Source organism: Mytilus edulis, chromosome 11, assembly GCF_963676685.1.
Source record: "Mytilus edulis chromosome 11, xbMytEdul2.2, whole genome shotgun sequence".
NCBI classification, from domain to species: domain Eukaryota; kingdom Metazoa; phylum Mollusca; class Bivalvia; order Mytilida; family Mytilidae; genus Mytilus; species Mytilus edulis.
Genome location: NC_092354.1, coordinates 17904477 through 17916827, shown reverse-complemented (window position 1 = coordinate 17916827; position 12351 = coordinate 17904477). Strand labels below are relative to the sequence as shown.

The following is a 12351-nucleotide window of genomic DNA, read 5'->3' as shown; positions in this document are numbered from 1 at the left end:
AAATATTTTGGAAAGTTAAGGTTACATAGTTGCCAAAGCAGGTAACCAGTAAATAACCTGGTAAAAATGTGATTGTTTACTTCCGGTGCAGGTTACTTTCTTATATGCAATGAAATGTAGTGTGAAATTTTCACTGTAGCACTGGAAAGGATTAACCTTTATTCATGCAAAGTATTTCTTTGGTTGAAATAAAGGTAAATTCTGTACATTTTTTTTTAAAGTACCAATTTAACAAAGACTAATAGGGAAAAATCAATGGTGGTATTACACCTATTTAGGGAAACTACATGTGCACTCGTGACCTTATTGTACTTTCATTTTTAAAGTTATTAATAAACCAGTTCATACATTGTAAACATGGACTATTCGGAATGGATTGAGACACAGAAAGCACGTTTGAGGTAAAATTGCCTTGAAATGGGGGTTTACGGGTGTTTTCTAAGTCAAATGGGTGGACAGACAAAGCTGTATTTAGTTTACTGTGTTAAATTTTAAATAATACCCTAACAGTTTTGTTTATACAACATGTGAATTTTTTATTTCAGTGTTCACATGTTCTGAAGAGCATTCTGTTGAAAAATCTTATATGTGAATTGGTCTGCAGATGACACTTCAGCATTAAAGTAAGTATCAACTATCATCATGTTTTTTGTGTTTTTTTTGGCCGCAAAAGTTTACAATTTGCCATTGTGCCATCTACATTTTGCACAGACAATAAATCATCTAAACACTTATTTGCCCTGGATTTATACACATCAGAATCCAGTCTCACATACTTAAACTTTATAATTCTTACCAATTATTTTTTGTACCAGCATTCCAAGGGACATAACCCTTTTTAAAAACATTTTGAGGTATTTTTTATTACTCTTTCTCCCCATTTTCTAATGTAAAATACAAGAAAGTGGACACTTTGTGTAAATCTATTAGAAATATACTGTTATGAGTAAATAAAAAGACTTTGATACCAGTAACAATAAATGGTTGACTGAAAGGGAACCGTTATTTGTCACACTAGGCGAACAGACTAAAAACTCGAGTTACACATAAGGGCTTCTAGAAACTTCCGTGTAGACTGTTAACATTAATAGAGACAGTTCTTTCAGCTAAAACACTTTAATTATTGATTTAACATTACATTTATATCATTTTTGTGGGGAAATAATCACATTTGTTTTATTTTTTAGACAAAAGATATCAAGTTTTGATGAAAAAGGAAGGAAGGAGGAAAAATGGACCAAAACAGACCAAAACAGACCTTCAAATGAACTCTAAAAGGTGCAATAAAATTGTTTATCATCTAAAAGTTGTCTTTTGTATTCTATTTAATTGTTTGAATGCATAGATCATGAGTTTTTGATCAGATATTAGTCAACACTGCATTTTATAATGATACACTGAAATTTGGATTTGTCGAAGAAATAAGACTGAAATTGCCGTAGGATATGGCCTTACATTATAGTGATTTTCTCTGAAACTATAGATCTGACTGAGACAAAACTTGGCAGTTATGCTTGAAATAACTTGCAATTGGAGGGAAAAAAATTACATTAAGTTTATTTGACATTTAGGTGTTCTTTAGGTGTAATACCACCAAATCATGATACGCCACATCCGGTTGCATACGAAAGTAGGTCTAAAAAAATATTCCCTTGAATTTGACAGTTGTAGAAAATTAACCCTGCATTTCAATGCACTTAAATTTTTCTGAGTCATAAACATGTATGTTGGGTGTCTGAAAGCATCATTCTTTTTTTATTTGATGGTCTTATAAAATATTTTGGAAAGTTAAGGTTACATAGTTGCCAAAGCAGGTAACCAGTAAATAACCTGGTAAAAATGTGATTGTTTACTTCCGGTGCAGGTTACTTTCTTATATGCAATGAAATGTAGTGTGAAATTTTCACTGTAGCACTGGAAAGGATTAACCTTTATTCATGCAAAGTATTTCTTTGGTTGAAATAAAGGTAAATTCTGTACATTTTTTTTTAAAGTACCAATTTAACAAAGACTAATAGGGAAAAATCAATGGTGGTATTACACCTATTTAGGGAAACTACATGTGCACTCGTGACCTTATTGTACTTTCATTTTTAAAGTTATTAATAAACCAGTTCATACATTGTAAACATGGACTATTCGGAATGGATTGAGACACAGAAAGCACGTTTGAGGTAAAATTGCCTTGAAATGGGGGTTTACGGGTGTTTTCTAAGTCAAATGGGTGGACAGACAAAGCTGTATTTAGTTTACTGTGTTAAATTTTAAATAATACCCTAACAGTTTTGTTTATACAACATGTGAATTTTTTATTTCAGTGTTCACATGTTCTGAAGAGCATTCTGTTGAAAAATCTTATATGTGAATTGGTCTGCAGATGACACTTCAGCATTAAAGTAAGTATCAACTATCATCATGTTTTTTGTGTTTTTTTTGGCCGCAAAAGTTTACAATTTGCCATTGTGCCATCTACATTTTGCACAGACAATAAATCATCTAAACACTTATTTGCCCTGGATTTATACACATCAGAATCCAGTCTCACATACTTAAACTTTATAATTCTTACCAATTATTTTTTGTACCAGCATTCCAAGGGACATAACCCTTTTTAAAAACATTTTGAGGTATTTTTTATTACTCTTTCTCCCCATTTTCTAATGTAAAATACAAGAAAGTGGACACTTTGTGTAAATCTATTAGAAATATACTGTTATGAGTAAATAAAAAGACTTTGATACCAGTAACAATAAATGGTTGACTGAAAGGGAACCGTTATTTGTCACACTAGGCGAACAGACTAAAAACTCGAGTTACACATAAGGGCTTCTAGAAACTTCCGTGTAGACTGTTAACATTAATAGAGACAGTTCTTTCAGCTAAAACACTTTAATTATTGATTTAACATTACATTTATATCATTTTTGTGGGGAAATAATCACATTTGTTTTATTTTTTAGACAAAAGATATCAAGTTTTGATGAAAAAGGAAGGAAGGAGGAAAAATGGACCAAAACAGACCAAAACAGACCTTCAAATGAACTCTAAAAGGTGCAATAAAATTGTTTATCATCTAAAAGTTGTCTTTTGTATTCTATTTAATTGTTTGAATGCATAGATCATGAGTTTTTGATCAGATATTAGTCAACACTGCATTTTATAATGATACACTGAAATTTGGATTTGTCGAAGAAATAAGACTGAAATTGCCGTAGGATATGGCCTTACATTATAGTGATTTTCTCTGAAACTATAGATCTGACTGAGACAAAACTTGGCAGTTATGCTTGAAATAACTTGCAATTGGAGGGAAAAAAATTACATTAAGTTTATTTGACATTTAGGTGTTCTTTAGGTGTAATACCACCAAATCATGATACGCCACATCCGGTTGCATACGAAAGTAGGTCTAAAAAAATATTCCCTTGAATTTGACAGTTGTAGAAAATTAACCCTGCATTTCAATGCACTTAAATTTTTCTGAGTCATAAACATGTATGTTGGGTGTCTGAAAGCATCATTCTTTTTTTATTTGATGGTCTTATAAAATATTTTGGAAAGTTAAGGTTACATAGTTGCCAAAGCAGGTAACCAGTAAATAACCTGGTAAAAATGTGATTGTTTACTTCCGGTGCAGGTTACTTTCTTATATGCAATGAAATGTAGTGTGAAATTTTCACTGTAGCACTGGAAAGGATTAACCTTTATTCATGCAAAGTATTTCTTTGGTTGAAATAAAGGTAAATTCTGTACATTTTTTTTAAAGTACCAATTTAACAAAGACTAATAGGGAAAAATCAATGGTGGTATTACACCTATTTAGGGAAACTACATGTGCACTCGTGACCTTATTGTACTTTCATTTTTAAAGTTATTAATAAACCAGTTCATACATTGTAAACATGGACTATTCGGAATGGATTGAGACACAGAAAGCACGTTTGAGGTAAAATTGCCTTGAAATGGGGGTTTACGGGTGTTTTCTAAGTCAAATGGGTGGACAGACAAAGCTGTATTTAGTTTACTGTGTTAAATTTTAAATAATACCCTAACAGTTTTGTTTATACAACATGTGAATTTTTTATTTCAGTGTTCACATGTTCTGAAGAGCATTCTGTTGAAAAATCTTATATGTGAATTGGTCTGCAGATGACACTTCAGCATTAAAGTAAGTATCAACTATCATCATGTTTTTTGTGTTTTTTTTGGCCGCAAAAGTTTACAATTTGCCATTGTGCCATCTACATTTTGCACAGACAATAAATCATCTAAACACTTATTTGCCCTGGATTTATACACATCAGAATCCAGTCTCACATACTTAAACTTTATAATTCTTACCAATTATTTTTTGTACCAGCATTCCAAGGGACATAACCCTTTTTAAAAACATTTTGAGGTATTTTTTATTACTCTTTCTCCCCATTTTCTAATGTAAAATACAAGAAAGTGGACACTTTGTGTAAATCTATTAGAAATATACTGTTATGAGTAAATAAAAAGACTTTGATACCAGTAACAATAAATGGTTGACTGAAAGGGAACCGTTATTTGTCACACTAGGCGAACAGACTAAAAACTCGAGTTACACATAAGGGCTTCTAGAAACTTCCGTGTAGACTGTTAACATTAATAGAGACAGTTCTTTCAGCTAAAACACTTTAATTATTGATTTAACATTACATTTATATCATTTTTGTGGGGAAATAATCACATTTGTTTTATTTTTTAGACAAAAGATATCAAGTTTTGATGAAAAAGGAAGGAAGGAGGAAAAATGGACCAAAACAGACCAAAACAGACCTTCAAATGAACTCTAAAAGGTGCAATAAAATTGTTTATCATCTAAAAGTTGTCTTTTGTATTCTATTTAATTGTTTGAATGCATAGATCATGAGTTTTTGATCAGATATTAGTCAACACTGCATTTTATAATGATACACTGAAATTTGGATTTGTCGAAGAAATAAGACTGAAATTGCCGTAGGATATGGCCTTACATTATAGTGATTTTCTCTGAAACTATAGATCTGACTGAGACAAAACTTGGCAGTTATGCTTGAAATAACTTGCAATTGGAGGGAAAAAAATTACATTAAGTTTATTTGACATTTAGGTGTTCTTTAGGTGTAATACCACCAAATCATGATACGCCACATCCGGTTGCATACGAAAGTAGGTCTAAAAAAATATTCCCTTGAATTTGACAGTTGTAGAAAATTAACCCTGCATTTCAATGCACTTAAATTTTTCTGAGTCATAAACATGTATGTTGGGTGTCTGAAAGCATCATTCTTTTTTTATTTGATGGTCTTATAAAATATTTTGGAAAGTTAAGGTTACATAGTTGCCAAAGCAGGTAACCAGTAAATAACCTGGTAAAAATGTGATTGTTTACTTCCGGTGCAGGTTACTTTCTTATATGCAATGAAATGTAGTGTGAAATTTTCACTGTAGCACTGGAAAGGATTAAACTTTATTCATGCAAAGTATTTCTTTGGTTGAAATAAAGGTAAATTCTGTACATTTTTTTTTAAAGTACCAATTTAACAAAGACTAATAGGGAAAAATCAATGGTGGTATTACACCTTTAACAATAAAATCGTCAAAATTGATTTTAGTCTCTCTACACTCGGTGATATTTTTTTTAATTTTTATAGAAACCAAAATCCAGAACCACCCCTCAAGGTAAGAACACATTTGAACTGTGCAGTATATATCTGAGGTAGTAAATGCACATTATTCAGATTAGGCACAGTAAGAACAAAGAGATTTTACCTATGTCATGTGTTAAGAAGCACATATTATCTCCCCCTATGAACTATCCCGCAGGTCTGTGCTCGCCTCTTGTGCGGGAAGTCATTGTCTGAATCCCACCAAAGTATGCCATACGCTTTTAACATTGGCATTTCCTGCTCCTCCGCTCAACACATGGTATTTAAGATAACATTCATCTCGATAAGGAAGTTTGCATGTACAGACTGCTAAAACTATTAGCTTGCCACCAGCTTGTATACAATTCTATGCAGCGTTTTAGTTGAATGCAAACTAAACTAAGTGTATACTTATAACTTATAATTCTCTTTAATGTTTGCGTGTAACATTTGTCCTGGTCGTAAGGTATGCCATTAATCATTCAAATAATAACTTTTTATTTGAACCCGTTGAATTCTAAGCAATTGCAAAAACAACAGCAACCTAACGAGTATTGACACAACCAACCAAAAAGCTCATAGAAGTAAGTGTACAGTATCAAGATTAATTGGTTCGTGCATCTGTCCAATCAGTTGTTGACTTTGGACTAAAATGAAAAGATGGCAGGTTTCAGAACTATAAGAAATACCCAAATAAAAAAGTATTAAATAGTATAGGAGTGACTGGTTTTACAGAAAGAAATAAGAATAAAATATGTAAATATAATATATATGTTGTTGACTGTATAATGTAAATATTTTTAACATTTTGCTATTTATAGTACATACATTTGTACTAAATAGTGTGTCTAAATTAGATTGTAAGGCAATGTGTACTTTACATGTTTATATATTTTTTTTTATTAATATGCGTTAAAATATGAGACAACTTTACGACAGACATACTGAATCGGATAACCCGGATTATAGGTCTAACATTACAAATTCATAAATAAATCGTAGACCAACAAATTTAGACCAACAATTTTAGAAAGTTTGTGTTCTTCCCTCAGCTAACTAAAATGGATTTAAATCCTTGCTTCTGTGATATATATGTAAAAAATATTTCAAATACTTCTTCTGACTATAAAACCCGTTAATTTTAAAAATGAAACAGTTGTGTTTTTTTTATATTTCGCTGTCTTCTGTCCGGTTGCATATTTAGATACTTATGTTTGAGCCGATCCCTATTTTTATTATCTGTTTATTTGTTGATGAACGTATTTGACCAACTTGCAACCACCGACGTCTCAGCATCATGACAACTATCAAACAGTTCCTAATATTTTGTCTATTAGTTAAAACTTTTAGCAATCACTTAAAGCGTCTAGCACTTTGAAATGCATATGACGGTATCATTGCAGTTCCAGAAATTCCTCTCTAGTTCTTGTAGCTGACGTGTTTTGAAGTTGTTCTTTCAAGAAGATACGTTCAAGCTCCAATCAGAAAGATCGACCAGATAAAATATAAATAAAAAAGTTTACACCATAGTTACAATAGGAAATAACGGACACGCACTGTTGAATAGGATAAAGGGAGATAACCATTGATACGTCTGCGTTCTTCATGGCAACCATCCAAATAAATGATATCACCACTAATGGTAACATTGTAATGAGGTATGTGAAGGCGATGACTAATAACATTAGCGTTGATTTGTAAGATCTCATTATAACACGTGACCTTGATTTGACGGCTGTTTTTCCGCACGCGGTATATCTGGTACAAGGTTTGGATATTTTTTGAGTAATTTAACAGATGTGTAAAAAAAAAAAAAAAAAAAAATTAAGGTTTGAGTTTTAAGGAGGTATTAAACACTCCAGGCCTTTACATTTACCTTAACCGGAGTCATGCTGAAGTCTAGCAATATTTCCTTATCTTGTGTTGTTTAAACTTGGTATGAATTCAGTGTATTTGAAACTGTCTTCTCAAATTTTTTTTTGGAGGGTTATTAAAGGGTTGGAGATCCAATGCTGACAACTTAGTACAGGGTTATACAGAAGAATCATTATTTTTTTTCGATTAATTATGCTTTAAATTGTATTGGTATTACTATGTAACATTTACTTCCATGTAGCTATTTGCCGACGTACAAGAATTGTAGCGGAGCCTATTAGCTTTAATGTTTGAATAGTAGAATCCTCAATAGTAAGTATGTTTTTGTAGCAGAATGACATCCTCCAGATGGAGTCTACTTAGTTATAGGCACGGAAATGAAATTTTTGGTGACATATTTGTCAAGCATGTTAAAAGTTAACTCAGAATGTAGCAGGTAATGACACAGGTAGTTCTAGAGTGGGGTTTTGCACAATGAGAAGAAGAACATGGTCAGATGGATCGGTTCATCATTCTTAAGTAAGGATGGTCTCTAATTTGACCAATGCAAAACATGGACTGGTGCTGCTATAAAATATACAACTATTGATTGCCTTTAAAATTAGCTGTCAGGGCTGCTACATAAAATATTATGATTTTCGATCAGACCAGAAATATTTCAACTGGATGTTTTTCACTTGTAACCCTTAACATGATTATGAAATGAACTGTTAAACCTCTTGAATATATATTTGTTGATATAATATAATATACTATATTTTATGATATACAAATACATCAACTATCTTTAATATGGTTTGGTTTAGTTTTGGTTAGTATTTTTATCTGTATATGTAAATATGTTTTTGAACAGTTGTTCACTAAACATCATCTAGATTATTTAACATATATACGTACCCAGTTGTACTTTAAATTAAATATCTATCTATCCATCTGTAGTTTAAATTAAATATCTATCTATCTATTTGTAGTTTAAACTAAATATCTATCTATCTATCTGTAGTTATCTCATATCTGGTTCACAGCTTTGCAGCGAACCGCCCTTTTTATGGCGGTTGACAGAGTCTCTGTTTTCCTCCGTCAATGTGGCAGAATTCGCTTCATAGAATCTTAATGTAATGTTAACTATGAAATTTTAGGTTTTTGGATAATACTACACTTGTGTATTCCATTCAGTGCATCCCACGGTGCATCTTTACATTTTCATCTATCTATCTATCTATCTATCTATCTATCTATCTACAGTGGAGATCAGTTCTAACCTCTCATAAATTCTGTCAGAATCTGTCAGGAGAACTGTTCTAGAACAGTATGTAGAACTGTCAGCCTGACACCTTTTAGTCAGTTCTAGGTTAGAACTGTTCTAGCTAGAACTGATTTGGTCAGTTCTACCTAGAACTGATTTGAACAGTTCTAGCTAGAACTGATCCTGACAGTTCTACCCTAGAACAGTTTTAGACAGTTCTAGCTAGAACTGACCAAATATTTGGTCAGTTCTACTTCTAGAACAGTTCTACGGTTAGAATTGATTTCAAATTCTACGGCTAGAATTGATTTATAAATTCTACAGCCAGAATTAATTTATAAATTCTACGGCTAAAATTGATTTATAAATTCTACGGCTAAAATTGATTTATAAATTCTACGGCTAGAATTGATTTATAAGTTTTAAGAAATATTTGTCTTAATAAAAAGGCTTCGGCAAAATAGCGATTAATATTATATAGAGTTTTGCTATTTTGCCGGTTTTATTTCAGATTTATAATCGGCAAGAGAACATGTTTAACCCCGTCATATTCTGCATGTATGTCAGTGCCTGTTCCAAGTCAGGAGCCCGTAATTCAGTGATTTTCTTTTGTTGATGTGTAGTATAAAATATTTGTTTTTCTTTCATTTTTTGTACATAAATTAGGCCGTTAATTAGTATTATAAGGGGGGGGGGTGGGGGGAGGGTTATTATTTGAATTGTTTTACATTTTTTATTCTGGGAGTCAGGATGGCTCGTTATCACACAACAAAATTATCCTCATTAACCAAATGTAATATCTGTTTACGAGTAGTTTTCATATCTCGGACGGACCTGTTTAACAAAAATCTTTTGACCACATCAATCTAAACTGACCATTGCTGACTTTATTTGCTCTTCAGTCTTTCTGCAAATCTATATAGCTGCATAGTACTTAAGTTTTAATTTTAGGTCAAGAGGGACTGTACTATACAAGTTACAGCAATATTGGAAAACAATTTTGTTCGCATCAATTTATAGTGCCAGCATGCAGGGGCAGATCCAGCCATTTAAAAAAAGGTGGGGGGGGGGGGGTTCCAACTATATGTTCAAATTCAAAAGCATTGATCGTAAAAAAAAAGCGGGTTCCAACTCCTGAACCCCCCCCCCCCCCCCTGATCAGCCAATGAGCATGTCCTCTTTTTATTCAAAATATTGAATGATAAACAAATATCAGTAGTTTTCATACTTCAGACTGAGTCGTATAATAAAATCTTTTGACCGCATCAACCGAATCTTACCATATTTGCTTTTTTTTTTTATGTAAATCTGAATAGCTGCACAGTAATTCAGTTATAATTTTAGGTCAAGAGGGACTGTAGTATATAAATAACTACAATATTGGATTTGATAGTGCCAGCATTTCCTATTTTTATTCAAAATATCGCATCAGAAACAAATATCAGTCATGTCAGTAGTTTTCATACCTCAGACTGACAGTAACATGTAATCATGTAACAAAATTATTTGTCTGCATCAATCAAAACTGACCATATTTGACCGCATCAACCAAAACTGACCATATTTGACCGCATCAACCAAAACTGACCATATTTGCTTTTTTTTATGTATTTCTTATAGTCGCATAGTAAATCTGTAATAATTTTATGTAAGGATGGATTGTAAAATCATGAAAATACAAATGATAGAAATATGGGAACACAATGCTACCTAATTTCATTTGCATCAATTTAGAATGCCAGAAAGTCCTCTTTTTATTCAAAATATTGCATCATAAACAAATATCAGTAGTTTTCATACCTCAGACTGACTGGTATAACAAAATAATTTGTCCGCATCAACCAAAACTGACCATATTTGCACTATATTATGAACATGATGTGAATCTTAATAGCCGCAAAGTAAATCATGTATATTTTTATATCAGGATGGATTGTTTAATAAAAATGAAAGCAACTATTGGAAAATAAAATTATGCTCACATCCGTTTTTAGTGCCAGCATGTCCTCTTTTTCATCAAAATTTGGAATTGTTAACTAATTTCAGTAGTTTTAATATCTCAGACTGACTCATGAATATAACAAAATTATTTGTCGCATCAACCAAAACTGACCATATTTGACAGCATCAACCAAAACTGACCATATTTGACCGCATCAACCAAAACTGACCATATTTGCTCTTTTTTATGTAACTCTTATAGTCGCAAAGTAAATCATGTATATTTTTATATCAGGATGGATTGTTTAATAAAAATGAAAGCAATATTGGAAAATAAAATTATGCTCACATCAGTTTATAGTGCCAGCATGTCCTCTTTTTCATCAATATTTTGTATCGTAAACTAATTTCAGTAGTTTTAATATCTCAGACTGACTCATGAATATAACAAAATTATTTGTGGCATCAAACAAAACTGACCATATTTGACAGCATCAACCATAACTGACCATATATGTGACAGCATCAACCAAAACTGACCATAATTACACTTTGTTATGAAAATCTTAATATATATATAGCCGCATACTAAATCACTTATAGTAATACATATACTGGTAATGATGGATTGTATAATTCAAATGACAGCAATATCAATGAATATTGGAACACATTGGCTACAAAAAAATTTCCACATCAATTTAGAATATCAGCAAGTCCTCTTTTTATTCAAAATATTGAATTGTAAACTAATTTCAGTGGTTTCGATATATCAGACTGAGTGAGAGTTGTTTTAACAAAATTATTTGACCGCATCAACCAAAACTGAACTTATTTACACTTTATCATGTAAATATACATGTATATGGCCTCATTGTAAACATGGTAAACCAATGTTATTTCTATGTGAGGACGTTTCGTATGATAAAAATGACACCAACTTTAAAACACAATACACCTTATTGCTAATCCTGGCTGACCCGGCCTCTTGAACTTTTGAAGCATACAACAATGACTTTTCTATTGTGGCGTCAGATATTTTGTTTTATGACGTCAAAATTTTAGGGGAACCTGTGTGATATCCAGTAATGGCAGACAAATTGCGACAAGGTGTATTTATACCATATCTAAGAATTTAGCGCGCCGTTATTTCCTCTCTGTATCCATAATATAAATGAACCGTCATTAAACATGCTAAAGTGACTTTTTAACATGTTTAAGTCAGTAGTTTGTGATGGTTTTTTTTTTAAACAAAACTATTTATATAATGGCATCATCCAACACTCACATGACTGATTCATATACTTTATTTTAAAAATAAAATAAAAAGTACATGTATGGGAAGTTCTCTTCTTGGAATAGTATACTGTTTATATAATTTGAAGAAGGCGAAGAAAAATGCATGATTTTGTTTGTAGCTGAACGTCCAGGGGCAAATGTTTCATTCATGTTCAGATCCAGTATATTTTTCTGAGTTCCAGACTCCCAGATATCATTTATTTATATAATCGTTATGGATAAGTTTGGCTAAGACGAGATGGTGCAAATGTATATGCTTAGTTTTTTTACACAACACTTTTTTCATTAATATCCCATAATTCATCCACTGTACAATTTTCGTTTGAACATTTGTCA

At 31.9% G+C, this 12351-nt stretch overlaps 1 long non-coding RNA gene across 1 annotated transcript; it reads left to right on the top strand.

Annotated features, from left to right (window-relative positions):
* Window positions 1–330: 330 nt before the first annotated feature.
* Window positions 331–4851, top strand: LOC139495259 (uncharacterized). The gene is made up of 7 exons (XR_011657298.1): window positions 331–401; window positions 546–623; window positions 1188–1278; window positions 2319–2396; window positions 2961–3051; window positions 4091–4168; window positions 4733–4851. It is a non-coding gene; the product is annotated as an uncharacterized lncRNA (long non-coding RNA).
* The last annotated feature ends 7500 nt before the right edge of the window (window positions 4852–12351 follow it).